Source organism: Macaca nemestrina, chromosome 8, assembly GCF_043159975.1.
Source record: "Macaca nemestrina isolate mMacNem1 chromosome 8, mMacNem.hap1, whole genome shotgun sequence".
Classification (NCBI taxonomy): Eukaryota; Metazoa; Chordata; class Mammalia; order Primates; family Cercopithecidae; genus Macaca; species Macaca nemestrina.
This window is the reverse complement of record NC_092132.1, coordinates 55,504,540-55,519,890: the sequence shown is the minus strand read 5'-3', so window position 1 is coordinate 55,519,890 and position 15,351 is coordinate 55,504,540. Positions and strand designations below refer to the sequence as shown.

The window sequence follows — 15,351 nt, the reverse complement described above, 5'->3', positions numbered from 1 at the left end:
GAATGCTGCAAGAGCACCGTCAGCAATTTAAGGCTGTCTTTCTTATCCTATTCAGTGCCTCTTTCAGTAATGTGAGGTTAAAACCAGGTACTGTGATCATGCACCTGCTTGTTTGTCATGTAGGTCCTTTTTGTGTAGATAGTTGTTAAATTTGGTGTTCCCACAGGGAAGACTATTGGTGGAGGCTTCTATTCAGCCATCTTGCTCAGCCTCCACAAATGCTTTCTGGGAATTTTTTTTAAAGCAGTCAGGTATAGAGAGAATAAAACAGTGATTACCAGGGTTGGAGTGTGGGATAGGAATTGGGAAGATATTAGGCCAAAGCATACAAATTAGCAAATATATAGGATGAACAAATGGAAAGATCTAATATACAATATGAGGACTATAGTCAATAATAGTATGTTATATTAGGATTTTTTCTAAATGAGTAGATTATAGCTGCTCTTGTCATGGGGGATAAATGAGTAACTGTGTGAGATGATGGATATGTTGCTTTGTTCCACTATAGTGACCTTTTTACTGTATATGTGCATCTTATAACATCATGTTCCATATCTTAAATACACATACTGATTTTTTTTAAAGAGTCAGCCTTTTCCAGGATGTGGGAAAGGATTTGCTTGTAGCAGCTAAGTAACATCACATACTGTACGTAGTTGCTGGTCAGGATTTACATAGCAAAGCACTTATGTGGAAAAATGCTGAGTAGACAAATACAAAGAGACACGAGCCACCTGATGAGCATAGCAAAACAAGCTGTGAAAAATAAGTACACATACATACCCTCTGCTCTAATGTTCTTAAAATCCCCTCCTGTCACACACTGCAGTTCCCTGTTTGGCCATCTCAGCTGCCCTAAAGCTGGCTAGAAAAATGATGGGCAATTAGAAAGCTGCTCAGCAAACCAATTACAAAGAGAAATAAGAATATTAGAGTATGGACAAGTTTGGAAGAAGATTTAGGGGAAACCTTTCTAGCTTGAAATGGTGAATATTAAAGATGGAGCAGTTCCCACAATCATTTGAGTCTATTTTTTATTGAAATGATAATAACAAATTAGCTTTGCTAATCTGATTTCATTTACTACAACAAACTCTATGAAATTTTTGCTGCTGATGGTATCATTGTCCTTATCTTTGAGATGGGTGAACCAGATCATTCACAGCGATGTAAAAGGGATTTATCCAAGACTATATGCCAGTGAGTGGGAGAGTTCAAGGCTCAATCTCAGACTTTGTGTGTGTGTGCGTGTGTGTGTGTGCAGTGATGGGATCATAGATGACTACAGCCTAGAACTCCTGGCCTCAATCTCCCACAGTGCTGGGATTGCAAGTGTGAGCTACCACGGCCAGCCAATCTCATGTCTTCTGACTCCAGCTACTATGGCATTTCTGCGACACTATGCCTTTTCTTGCCAGTGATGAGTGAGGTCAGCTGCTACCCAGTAAATGAAATGGCTCCAGTTTTTCATTTCCTCTTGATTATCTTGTCTAGTGGTTGCATTAAATCTGGAAATACTTGGTCCTGTCCGCCTCCAGCCTACTGTTCCCCTGACTCCTGATAAGTGACTAAACAAAATGACAAGTGCAAGGGGATTTCCAGTCCTATTAGCATGTTTCTTTGTGGTCTTTGATTTTTCAAGAGTAATGAGAAAAAAAAAAGCCTCTTCTATATGCAATCTGAATTTCTCTCCCTTTCTTACCATGTGTAATTACACAGAAATACCAGTTGCTGTGTTTACACAGCACCCAGCTGATAACAGCGAAAGCCTCTCATTCTTCACACCCATTTCCCAGGCTCTTTCATATGGGCTCAAGAGAAGGGCACCTCCCCTGCAGTTTAAGCATGATCCAAGTGGAATGATTCACACCAGGCCCTGCTCTTCTTTTCAATGTAAGTAAATCTGATGTGTATCTTACAGAAACGGTTATTGGCAAGAATTCCTCCCCTGTCCCACTCATGTTCTATATTCATATTTCTGAGGATATTCACAGATCTCTACCCAGATTTAAATTAAGGGAAGTGCATCTTAAAGCTTCTTAAATCTATGACAGACCTAAGATCCTGGGCCAGAGACTGACCAGAAACAAGCAGGACGTAGGGTCTGAAGAAGCACATTCCTCCCTCAGGTCCTCTGCACACCTTCCTTCCCCTTTAATGGGACAATCAGGAGGCAACGTCATATCTGTCCTTCTTGAGTTCTTGCTAGTTTTTTTTTTAAATCTATTTATTTATTTATTGACTGGATTATGAGACCAGCTAATTTTTTTATTTTTGGTAGAGAGGGTTTTTTTTACCATGTTGACAAGTCTGGTCTTGAACTCCTGGGCTCAAGCTATCCTCCTGCCTCATCCTCCTGAGTAGCTGGGACTACAGGTGCATGCCACCATGCCCGGCTAATTTAGAGATGGGGTTTCACTATGTTGGTCAGGCTGGTCTTGAACTCCTGACCTCAAGTGATCCACCCACCTTGACCTCCCAAAGTGCTGAGATTACAAGCATGAGCCACCGCACCCAGCCCCATTAGGTTTTGAGTTTGTAATCTTAATTACAGTATAGTCATATAAACATTAGTTTTTCTTCATGAAATAACTGTAATTGAAAGTCGTTTCTTCCCCTGACTATACACTATCCTTTCAGGTTATACTTGTGTTTTGCTGTTCTTGCTGCTGATGCTTTATGGATTTCAGAATGAGGGAAAGGGAAAAAAGCATAGGGAAGCTGATCCTCTTCCACACCCAGAGGGCCATTTGGCTGCCTCTCTTCCAGCCACAAAAGGAGATAGAACAGACATTCATGTGGCCGAATTCCTAATTTTCCATTATAGCTGTCTGCCTGTGTGAAAACAAGGATAAAAAACAAAGACTTACGTTAATCTTCGCTTCAGTCTATTTGGCACTTCTTGCACTTCCAAGTCTGAGGGATGAGTTATCTACCACAGCTAGGAAAATTTATCTCTATGCATTTACATTTGAACATTTTTGCCAACTAAATAAAAGATAGATTGCTCTTAACTACTGCAAAAAGATGATTACTTTTTTCTAATATATAAGACTAAAATTTCTGCCCTATCTAGTTTTTTACATAGAAAGATTAATTTCTATGAACCATTGCAAAGATAAAAAGAAATTTTCTGATTAAAAATATTTATTCAATGTAAATACTATAAAGAGAGGATTTTAATATCGTTTCTACCAATGTAACTTGTCTTAATGGAAAACATCAGTGGATCATGGCTTTGAGAATCTCAGACTCATAATAATTACCACCTGTTGTGTGTTTGCAATGTGCCAGACATGGTAGTAGTCATCAGGATTTCAGAAATAAGTTAGATGTAATTCTGTCCCCAAATAATTTATGCCTAATAATAAAAACAGGTTTATGCCCACTTTGGAACTAGTTGGAAGCCAAGTTTTTATTATTTATTTATGAGACAGAGGCTTATTCTGTTGCCCAGGCTGGAGTGCAGTGGCACAATCTCATCTCACTGTAACCTCACTGTCCCAGGTTCAAGTGATTCTTGTGCCTCAGCCTCTCGAATAGTTGGGATTATAGATGTGCATCAACACACCTGCTAATTTTTGTATTTTTAGTAGAGACAGGGTCTTGCCATGTTGGCCAGGCTGGTCTCAAACTCCTGGCCTCAAGTGATCCATCCACCTCAGCCTCCCAAAGTGCTGGGAGTACAGGCATGAGCCACTGTGCCCAGCTGGAAGCCAAGATTTTAATGCAAAATAAGAATTATCTAGGGTGAAGCTATAATATTGTGAAGGGAGTACAGAGCTGGCTTGAGATTAGAAAGGTTTTCTAGAGAGGTCACCCTCCTTGGGCCCAAGGGCATGCTCACTCACCAGCTGTGTTCCAGCGTCTGTGTGCTGCTCCTGCCCTCCTGCCTCTTCTCCAGCTCCACCGCTGTCTGTTCCAACAGAGCAGACACAGCGTCCTGGTGCCTTTGGATAATTTTAGCCCTGAGTATTTAACCTGCTGTGAGCAGAGCTGAGCCTTTGGTTTGGAAACCTTGTAGCCACAGGTAGCAAGGAAAAAAATTTCCTTTTTTTCTTTGTTCATACCTAGTCCTTCACATCTTATTAAAAATTTTTTTAGGTAAAATAAATGCCTATGAGAAAGAGGCCAGGCATGGTGGCTCACACCCATAATCCCAGCACTTTAGGAGGCTGAGGTGGGCAGATCACTTGGGGTCAGAAGTTTGAGACCAGCCTGGCCAACATGGGGAAACCCTGTCTCTACTAAAAAAAAAAATCAGCTGGGCATGGTGCTGTCGCCTGTAATCCCAGCTACTCGAGAGGCTGAGGCAGGAGAATCACTTGAACCTGGGAGGTAGAGACTGCAATGAGCCGAGATCACGTCACTGCACTCCAGCCTGGGTGACAGAGTGGGACTCCGTCTCAAAAAAAAAAAAAAAAAAAAAAAAAAAAAACTATGAGAAACAAAGACAACTTTTTAAAAACCTAATCTTTATCAAACATACATACCTAGGGATTTATCCTAACGACAAAATTTAACAGAATTGAAAAGATAAGTGTGGCAATGTTAACTTGTTAACTATACTTTTATTTGTGAGAATAAAAACAAACAATAACAAAATAAACTATGCATCAACTTGGTGGAGAATTCCATGGCTGACAAAAATGATATTCCAAAAAAAATAGAAAAATATTTATGATTACATATCAAATGAAAATAGCAGAGCCTGACACGGTAGCCTGTGCCTAGGATCCCAGCTATTTATGAGGCTGAGGCAGAAGAATCGATTGAGGCGGGGTGCAGTGGCTCACGCCTGTAATCCCAGCACTTTGGGAGGCCAAGGTGGGCAGATCGCCTGAGGTCAGGAGTTCGAGACCAGCCTGGCCAACATGGTGAAACCCTGTCTCTACTAAAAATACGAAATTATCTGGGCATAGTGGAGGATGCCTGTAATCCCAGCTACTTGGTAAGCTGGAGGAGAATGGTGTGAACCTGGGAGGCGGAGCTTGCAGTGAGCCGAGGCCACGCCCCTGCACTCCAGCCTGGCCAACAGAGCGAGACTCTGACTCAAAAAAAAAAAAAAAAAAAAAAAAAATCGATTGAGCCCAGGAGTTTTTGAGTCTGCGGTGAGAGCTATGATCACTCAACTGCACTTCAGTCCAAGTGACAGAGCAAGACCTCGTCTCTTAAAAAGAAGAAAGAAAAAATAAGAGAATACAAAAGAACATTTGTAGTATAGCATGTTGGGTCAAAAACAGATTTTTGGAATATGACAATCCTGATCCAAATCACATTTAGTTACTTATGAACTGTATGACTTTGGGCATTTTCCTTATCCATAAAGATAAGGCTCTGTTTTCTCATTTGTAAACTAAGAATACCAATAGCACTAATTCTATCACACAGGAACAATTCTTTTGTTAACTGAAATTCACATTTAAAAATTTTATTGGAATGTCCCCATTAAAAATACTCATTTGAAAGTCATTTACACTAAAAAAATTTCACCTTCTTTGCAACATACTTTGTATTTTAGATTTAAATTTTGTGTTTCATCATGAAATAACTGACAGAATCTACTGATGTGTTATCATATGTTTTGCAGAACTCGATAACTCTACAATCTTCATGGTGAATAAGCCTTAAAAATTAAAACTAAGCAAGTAAAAATAGAGTGCTAATTATTTAGTGAAGTTATGGCTCTCATTGTTTTTTTTTTCCATTGCATTCATGGCTCAAAATCAAAGCCATTTTTCTTATGAAAGGACAGCAATAAAGTTTCATTAGAAAACTTAAGAGATGTTGAAATATTTACAGAGTAGAAAAGAAGGAAATAATGATAAATCACTTAAAATGGGAAAAGGAAACAAAATGAGTGAAAGAGTACTTGTACAGAGAACAGATGAAATGGGTTAATGAAATGAAATAATAAATCTGTGTATAACTTTCACAGACGGCTATGATTCCAGATATGATATCTACATGCAACATTTAGTATACTTGATAGTTTCATTTTAACTCAGCAATCGTAAATCTATAAAATTTAGAAATGCTGAGATAATATGACTTGCTGTTTCTGGCTCATGGATTTGTTATTCAAGGCTGTGATACAAAATACATTATCAAGCTTACCAGGCTGCCTCTTTCATTTAGTGGCAGAAGGTTGTAAATGATACCATATTCGCCTACAAATGTTAACTAGCTCATTCGCTCCTGCATCATTGGCAGCACTTGATGAATATCATAAATACCAACAGGCATTTCTATTTCCTCTTTTACAATAAGTTTATTGAGATATTTATACTCTTTTACCTAGAGATGTTTTTGATTATCATCAGTGCTACAAATTGGGACAATTGCAGTAGTACGTCCCAAGGGATTTCTATCCTGATAATTGGGGGTGGAAGTAGATGTGTTTGTTAGTTGGAAGGCACAGTTAAAAGTAATTTTAGTGGGCCCAGTGCATCCACCTACAGTCTCAGTCACTCAGGAGGCTGAGCTGGGAGGATCACTTGAGCCCAGGAGTTTGAGCTCAGCCTGGGTAACACAATGAGGCCCCCACCTCAAAAAATAATAATAAATAAATAATAATTTTAGTTTCTCATTCACTTGATGCTTTTCGTGATCAAGTGAAGATTGGGCTAAAGATTCCAGTATTAGGAGGTTCCTAAAGACAGTTAAGAGTTGTATTTTCACAGGATCAATTTTCCTGGGGCTTAGGGTGATCTTAAAAGTCACAGTGAGCTCTGAATTTGTTGCTACACAAGCAAAACTAATCTTATAAATCTGGACCCAATGCTATATATCACTTACATAACAAGATGGGGCCATGCAATGGAGTAGAACAAGGTGACTATAATGGAAGAAGCTGTAAACATCTTAACCTGGGAAAACAGTAGAATAAAGAGCAGTGTCAGAGAAAATAGGCCACGTGGTAGCTCCAACATTTATGTAATCATTTATTTCGCTTCCTTGTATCCCTAGCTAAGCCCCTTCTTCCTCTGTGTGTGTGTGTGTGTGTGTGTGTGTGTGTGTGTGTGTGTGTTTGGTTGTGTATCCTCTTCCTGATGAGATTCCCTCTTTACACTGGTACAATCAACTCCTTAATTGGAATTAGAATTTATCTGCCTGGAATTTATACATATATCTTGGGATTAAATTTACCAGTAAAAAAAGACCTTCAAGTTTACAGAGACTATATGGTAAGAAATCTAAGCTTAATTTTCCTTTCATTGCACTATTTGACTTACGATGGTAACCATGCAAATGGATTTATACTTCAATGTGTAAAATGAAAGAATTTTCCTCCTTCACTTCGTACATGTACACATGCACAAAACAGACACTTAATGAATGTTACTTTCTGTTTCCTTTTGTAGGACAGTGTGTTAGCCACCTATTCAACACATTAAGAAATTAATAGGCAAAGCAAAAGACCAAGAGAGAATAGAGAGACTAGCTCAGTAGTTAGAAATATGAGCTTTGGTTTCAGACCTGATTTTGAATTCTGGCCTTACCATTTAGCAGCTCTCTGTCCTTAGAAAAATAACTTAAACTCTGATTCTCAGTTTCCCCTGGTACAAAGTGAGGATACTACTACTTAGCCCATAGGATGTTTGTTAACAGTAACAAGCTATTGCATGCATGCAACACACAAAGCACAGTTCCTAGAACATAATATGTACTCAATTATGAAAAGAATTTTAATTTCTTTTTAAAAAGGCATACCCACTAATCATTAGAATAAAACACAAATCAAAACCACAATGAGATATCACCTCATACCGATTAGGATGACCACTATCAACAAACCAGAAAATAACAAGTATTGGTGAGGATAAGGAGACATTTGATTCTTTGTGTACTGCTGGTAGAAATGTAAAATGGTGTAGCTGCTATTGAAAACAGCATGATTTCTCAAAAAACTAAAGATAGAATTACCATGTGATGTAGCATCCCACTTCTGGGTATAAATACAAAAGAATATAAAGCAAGAGCTCGAAGAGGCATTTGTTCACCTATATTCACTGCATCATTATTCACAAGAGCCAAGATGTGGAAACAGCCTGAAATTCTGTTTGTAAATGAATGGATAAAGGAAACGTTGCATATACATATTTAGCTTTTTAAAAAAGAAGGAAATTTTGTTATATGCTACAGCATCGATGAACCTTGAAGACATTATGCTTAGTAAAATAAGCCAGTCACAGAGGAAAAAATACTGTATAATTCCACTTATGTAGAGCTATGCAGAGTAGGGGAAACCACAGAAACAGCAAGTAGAATGGTGGTTTCCAGGAGCTGAGTGGGAGGTGAAATAGAAGTTGTTATTTGATGGACAAAGAATTTCGGTTTTGTAAGATGAAAAAGTTCTAGAGATCTGTTACCCAGTAATGTGGATACAGTTAACACTACTGTAATAATGCACTTAAAATGGTTAAGAGTAGCCGGGCGTGGTGGCTCACGCCTGTAATCCCAGCACTTTGGGAGGCCGAGGCGGGCGGATCACAAGGTCAGGAGATCGAGACCACGGTGAAACCCCGTCTCTACTAAAAATACAAAAAATTAGCCGGGCGCGGTGGCGGGCGCCTGTAGTCCCAGCTACTCAGGAGGCTGAGGCAGGAGAATGGCGTAAACCCAGGAGGCGGAGCTTGCAGTGAGCCGAGATCGCGCCACTGCACTCCAGCCTGGGTGACAGAGCGAGACTCCGTCTCAAAAAAAAAAAAAAAAAAAAAAATGGTTAAGAGTATAAATTTATATTATGTGTTTTTCACCACAATTTTACCAAAAAAAATAGGGCACACTGAAAAAAAAAAAGTGCATCTGTAAGGATGTTCTCTATAGCTCTTCTCCAATGCCAGAATAGAGAATGGGGAGGAGAAAGGAGAGATGAAAATAAAGTCAAAAACCGTTTTCACAGTTCTTACATTATGTGTATGGGATTCCTTCAGGTTAATTAGGAAAGAAAAATCTGTGTAATTGATAGCAAAGCTAATTTGAAGCATCCTTTCTCCCTCAGCTTTGGGAATACTCAAAAGAGGGGACTAGAAATCACCCATTAGAGATAAGAAATGTCTGTGAATGTATTTATACAAATGCTTTGCCTTAGAATTGGAAATAAGAATAGTTAAAAGGAAGGAAACAAAACTTTGAAAGGGAGGGAAGGAAGAAGGCACTGCAGAAAAAGCTTATAGTTTGGAGTCAAGATGATGAGTTTGAATCCTCTTCCTACTTGGTTATCCTCTCTGGGGATGACTTTGTCAGTAAAAATGGTGATGATCATACTTTTCTAATAGAGGTGTTGTGAGAACTAACTCAAGATATTGTGTTCAAAATGTTCTTTTCATCTCATGAAACACAATCCACATTTTACTTGTGATTTTACAGACAGGCAAACTGTAGCTAATTACCACCCCAAGGAAAAACAGTAAGCAATTTCTACCTTCCTACTCACTGGGCTACTCATTTATTATTTTGACACTTGTTGTTAGTCTTGTTAATGAATGTCAATATTAATTCACTATGGGAAAGGGTGGGAAATTTCTGTCTTCAAAGTGAAAATGTGACAACAAACCCCCTGGGCATTAAAGGAAATAAATCAGAGCATTTACTAAAACAAGGAAGCAATGTAATGTTTCTTAAGGGCAAATAAGTACCTCGAATCATAGCTCAACAATGTGATTCTATTCATGGTTCTCCCTCTTTCTACAGATAATCTAAAATATTTAAAAAGGTAATAACCAAACTCACTTCCAAAGACAAAGGAGGGAATTTCACCATGAAAGAGAGGAAATGAAAGAATTTTTTAATAACGAGGCTGATAGAATTATGGATTTTTTCCAAAAAGGAAATAACTAAATTTTTTTCCTTGGGGTTTTTAATGAAAGGTCTTCCACATCCTAAAGTATGATGGGGGGAATGTCCATTGGAATACCTCTTGGAGTTAGTTCACAATACTTAGAATTAATGTTTCCCAAAATTGTGTTTCAGTAATGCTGCTTCCTATGTTTTCTTTTTTCTTGTATGTTGTAACTCCAACAACAAAATACACTTAGTCGTTTTATTACCCTTGACTAACAGATTTGGTTGGTGAACAAGAAAAAACAGAAGAAAATCTAAGTAGAACTCACTGGATATTAACAACCATGTGCCATTTTCTAAAATAGCCCAGACTTGTCTACAGCCTTGTTTCTTTTGTTTTGTTTTGTTCTCGCTCTGTCACCCAGGCTGGGGTGCAATGGTGTCATGTCAGCTCACAGCAACCTTGGCCTCCTGGGTTCAAGCTCAGGTGATCTGCCCACCTCAGCCTCCTGAAAGGCTGGGATCACAAACGTGAGCCACCATGGCCAACTATAGTCTTGTTTCTTGATCAGTTTTGCTTGTTGGTTTTTTTTATTGGCAAAGAAAACTCATCAGTTGGGGGTGTGTGTGTGTGTGTGTGTGTGTGTGTGAGATAACCCTTTCTCTGCTGGAGTTGGTTTACTTTACCTACTGAACTTTTAAAAATATCTGATTAAATATTTTATATTAATATTTATTTTTGCTTTAACATGAAAATTCAACCAGTATAATTTGGGCAGGGGGGTGCATACTTAATATTAAAAGCACTCACTTATGATCTTAATGAGTTAACTAAAGGAAAGTTATTAAGTAATATTACCATAGTAAAAGTAAAATAATTAAACAAAAGTTCAGCTCTATCTTCCAGTGGTTATTGCTTTTATTAGCTCACAACGAACCAACATTAGTTTCTTTTGCCAGTGTCTCTGAATACTAACTACAAAGCAGTTCCACTGGTTTCCACTTCACTGATCTACTCTTGATTTATATCAACAGTGAACCTTTCACTTAGTTACCTCTTAAACTTGCTTTCCACACATCCTGTTTATGTGCAGTCAGCAGGAAGAAAACAAGAATGTGCATATGAGCAGGAAGGGAAAGATGAAGAAATAAAATGCTTTCAGAAAAGTAGAAATTTCTATGAAAGTCCCCAGCATATTTTTTTAAAACACTGGAAACAGTCTTTGTGAATCATCCAATCTGTTAGCTGTCATCCAGCAAATCCTTGAAGATGAGGAACTTGAACATTTAAACAGAAGTCGATGACACATTCTTTGTCATGTTTTCTTATTTCTCTAACTAAACCAAGAGTTTGCCATGGAGATGTTCTTGAATTAGGCTTCACATCCATGGCATTATGGTTTAGAGAAATAAACCAGACTCCCTAGAATTGGAGTCTGGATTCTGGCTAGACATGACTGTCTAGTGATGTGACCTTGGCAATTTTCCTTAATTCACACGGCCTTACGTACTCTCTGGAGTTACCTAAAATTTCTGCCTTTAGAGATTAAGGGATACTGGATTTAACAAGAATTCATAAACCCATAAACAAGAATTCCAGAGATAAAGGGATAAACAACCCATAAACAACCAATTCCAAATTGGATTGATTGCCCTATTGGATCAGGAAGAAGCAGAAAGCTCCACCATGAGGTGTGGGAATAAAGAGCAGATATAGTTGATTGAGGTTGAAGCGTGTCAACAAAAGGAGAAAGGTGGTGGGTTATCCTGGCATCTGTATACTGCTCTTCTTTACCCCAAGGCCATTCACGGTTGGCTGAGATACCCAGGAGTAACATGGCTTGAGAACAGGTTTTTGAAGGATGAAAAGAGGATATTTGCCAAAAGTGTCACCAGGAAGCAGGGAGAAAGCCTTTGTCCTGGTACTTGGCAATAAAGTTCAAGAGTAAAGACTGTATCTGAGATTGCAAAGAAAGAATAGCAGGTTAAATATGGAGGCATGGACATTATAAAAAGTATATCTTTATTCAAGTAACACATACTTATTGTTGAAAAGTTAAAAGGTACAGATAATCACAAAATAAACTCACTACAGATAAGTGCAGAAATAAGCACTGTGAACATTTTGCTGCACATCATTGCAGGCTTTTCATAGATAAACCTTCTGCAGGTATAAAAAGTATCAGATTCAAATATCTGTGGGTTGTGCTTGCTAGACAAGTCTTAAGCTGTGTATTGTTAAAATAAACTTTATATAATTTATCGTAGCTTATTCTGAAAGGGTCAAGAAATCAAGATAGCTGTTTCTCTTATTTCCATTAAAAATCTATTCATTTCATGTTAGGAGGACAGTTAACTTGTTACCAAGCAGAACTGTATTTAAAAAATATTTGAAAACTGTTCATAGCCTATATGTATCTAGTCCTGGTTAGAGATGAAGCTTCACAGTGCTATTTTATTCATCACATTAACCAGCTATAAAACACAGGCCTTTATCTATAGCAGACAGATAATTTCGGGATTTATATACAGATACCCTACAAAGTCACATGATTTTAAAATCAGTGTTTTGTTATTTATTTATTTTCAGATGGAGTTTCATTCTTGTTGCCCGGGCTGGAGTGCAATGGCGCGATCTCAGCTCACCATAACCTCCGCGTTCTGGGTTCAAGTGATTCTCCTGCCTCAGCCTCCTGAGTAGCTGGGATTACAGGCATGTGCCACCACGCCCAGCTAATTTTTTATTTTTAGTAGAGACGGGGTTTCTCCATGTTGGTCAGGCTGGTCTTGAACTCCTGACCTCAGGTGATCTGCCCGCCTCGGCCTCCCAAAGTGTTGGGATTACAGGCATGAGCCACCACACTCAGCCTTCAGTGTTTTATTATTAAGAACTCTCAAGTTACTTGTAAAACTAATCTAATTAAAAGTGGGTCTAAATATTTTCCAAAAAATAGGTTTATGTTCTATATACTGGTTTTTAATTGAGGTGGAATTCACATAACATAAAATTAATTAACATTTTGAAGTGCACAATTCAGTGGCTATTAGCATATTCACAATGTTGTGCAACCACCACATCCATCTAGTTTTGGAAGTATTTCATCAACCCAGATGGAAACCAGACCCACTAAACAGTTGGTCTCCATTCCTCCCTCCCCCTACTGTCTGGCAACCACTATTCTATGTTCTAGCTCTAAGGATTTACCTACTCTGGATATTTCCTATAAATAATCATACAATGTCTGACCTTTTGTGTCTAGCTTCTTTCACTTAACATAATGTTTCTGAGATTCATACATACTGTACTATGAATACTTTTGTAAAAAGTTTTAATACTTACTATGGTTGAATAATATTCCACTGCATATATATATATACACACACACACACACACACATATATATACACACACACACACATATACACACACACACACACATATGTATCTCCTGATTTGTTTATCCAGTCATCTCTTGATGGACATTTGGGGTCGTCTGCATCTTTTGGCTATTATAAAAAGTGCTGCTACGAATGTGCGTGTACTTGAATTAGTCTGAGTACCTGTTTTCACTTCTTTGTTAGTTTAATTATAAAAAGCATACGAAATTTTAATTAGAGGAATTTGTTCTAATTATTTTTAAATTATTGGTGTAGGATTCCCTAGTTATTTAGACTATTTCTCCTCTTCCTAAAGAGAAAAAAACAAACCAAAAAACAAAAAAAAACCATATTTTCCAAAAGTTGGGAAACAGCCTATAGCTACAAACACAACCAGTCCAACCTCCCTCTAACCCCCATCCTCACCCCCACCCATGTCTTGCTCCCATCTCCCACCCCAACACTCACTCTAAAAAGTTAACCATGGCTGGGCACGGTGGCTAATGCCTGTAATCCCAGAACTTTGTGGGGCTGAGGTGGGCGGATCACCTGCATTCAGGAGTTCAAGATCAGCCTAGCCAACATGGCGAAACCCAGTCTCTACAGAAAGTACAAAAATGAGGCAGGCATGGTGGCAAGCACCTGTAGTACCAGCTACTCGGGAGGCTGCGGCAAGAGAATCACTTGAACCCAGGAGGCCGAGATTGCAGTAAGCCCAGATTGCGCCACTGTACTCCAGCCTGGATGACAGAACAAGACTGTCTCCCTTAATCAGGCTAGCTAAGCGGCCCATGGAAGGTAAAAAATAAAATTCATTTTAAGTAAAATTTTCAAAATGCTTAAAATATACACAAGTATTAGGTCCACTAGATCCAATGCCTTTATGTCAATAGTAAGATGCACATACAAGACTTGGTGAGGATATAATTGTTTGCTACAGACAGTCCCCTACTTAAGATGGTTCAACTTGCATGTTTTCACTTCACAATAGCTCAAAAGTGGTTCACTTTCTGTACATTCCTCAACTTAAAATGGGCTTGCTATGGTATTCTCAACTCATGATGGGTTTATCAGGATGCAACTCCATTGGTAGTCAGGAGCATCTGTATTTGCACATATCTAGGTAATGCTTAGCATTTCCAGTTAAGCTTCCTAAATTTATTTTAAATGGTTGGTATTACTTTGAATTGTGTTCACTAATACAATGTAACAAAAATGTTTTAAAATACAATGATAAATAAGTTTAAGCAGATTTTAAATGGGTTAGTGAAAGCACCAGAGTATTTCTGCCATTTTCTTTAAGGAAACTATGCTTATTTTGGAAATGTGAAAGTCTATCTCAACAGATTTCCTCTTTGAATAGAGACAGGGCCATGCTGTGTCACTCAAGCTGGAGTGCAGCAGCACGATCATAGCTTGCTGTAACCACGAACTCCTGGGCACAAGGGATTCTCCTGCGTAAGCTTCCCAAGTAGCTGGGATTACAGGCATGTGAAATTATGCCTGACTAATTTTTTTTTTTTTTAGTTTAGTTTTTGTAGAGACAGAATCTCACTGTGTGGTCCAGACTGGTCTCAAACTCCTGGCTTTGAGTGATCCTCCTGCCTCGGCCTCCCAAAGTGCTGGGATTACAGGCATGAGCCACCACACCCGGCCATCAACACATTTTTTATTACACTAGGCATTTGGTTACATTTCTTTCGAATTTCAGCTTTTGTTTTGAATAACCTAAAAGTGCTTCTCACAAGGCAAAAATAACATTCCATGTTAAGTTCCATAGAGAATATCACTTTGGATGCTGCAAGCTTTTGCCTTTTAAAAAAAATTAGAAGTTTTAATGGATGAAAAGAAGCCAGAAAAGGAGACTGAGAAGAGCTGGAAATGTAAGAGGGAAATCAAGAGCATGTAGTATTGATAAAGCCAGGAAGGAGTTTCAAAGAAGAGAAACAGTGATTACAGAAGAACCAGGGAGAGAGGTGCTTGTTGCACATTCCCACCTGCTGACCTCACTTCCCCTCCTCTCCTGAACCCTTTCTCTATGCCTGAAAGCACAGTCCATTCTCCCCTGGCTACCAGTATCCTCCTTCATTCAAAAATTGTTATGAATGGCTGGGCGCAGTGGCTCACACCTGTAATCCCAGCACTTTGGGAGGCCGAGGCGGGTGGATCACGAGGTCAGCAGTT

At 38.6% G+C, this 15,351-nt stretch overlaps 1 long non-coding RNA gene across 6 annotated transcripts in view; it reads right to left on the bottom strand.

Annotated features, from left to right (window-relative positions):
* Positions 1-877: 877 nt before the first annotated feature.
* The window catches only part of LOC139355621 (uncharacterized), a 77,012-nt gene continuing 62,538 nt past the window's right edge, over positions 878-15,351 (bottom strand). For all 6 annotated transcript variants that reach the window (XR_011606392.1, XR_011606394.1, XR_011606393.1 and 3 more), the window contains 2 exons: positions 6,802-6,872; positions 878-2,838 (listed from right to left, as the gene is read on the bottom strand). This is a non-coding gene — a long non-coding RNA (uncharacterized lncRNA). The remainder of the gene's footprint in view (positions 2,839-6,801; positions 6,873-15,351) is intronic.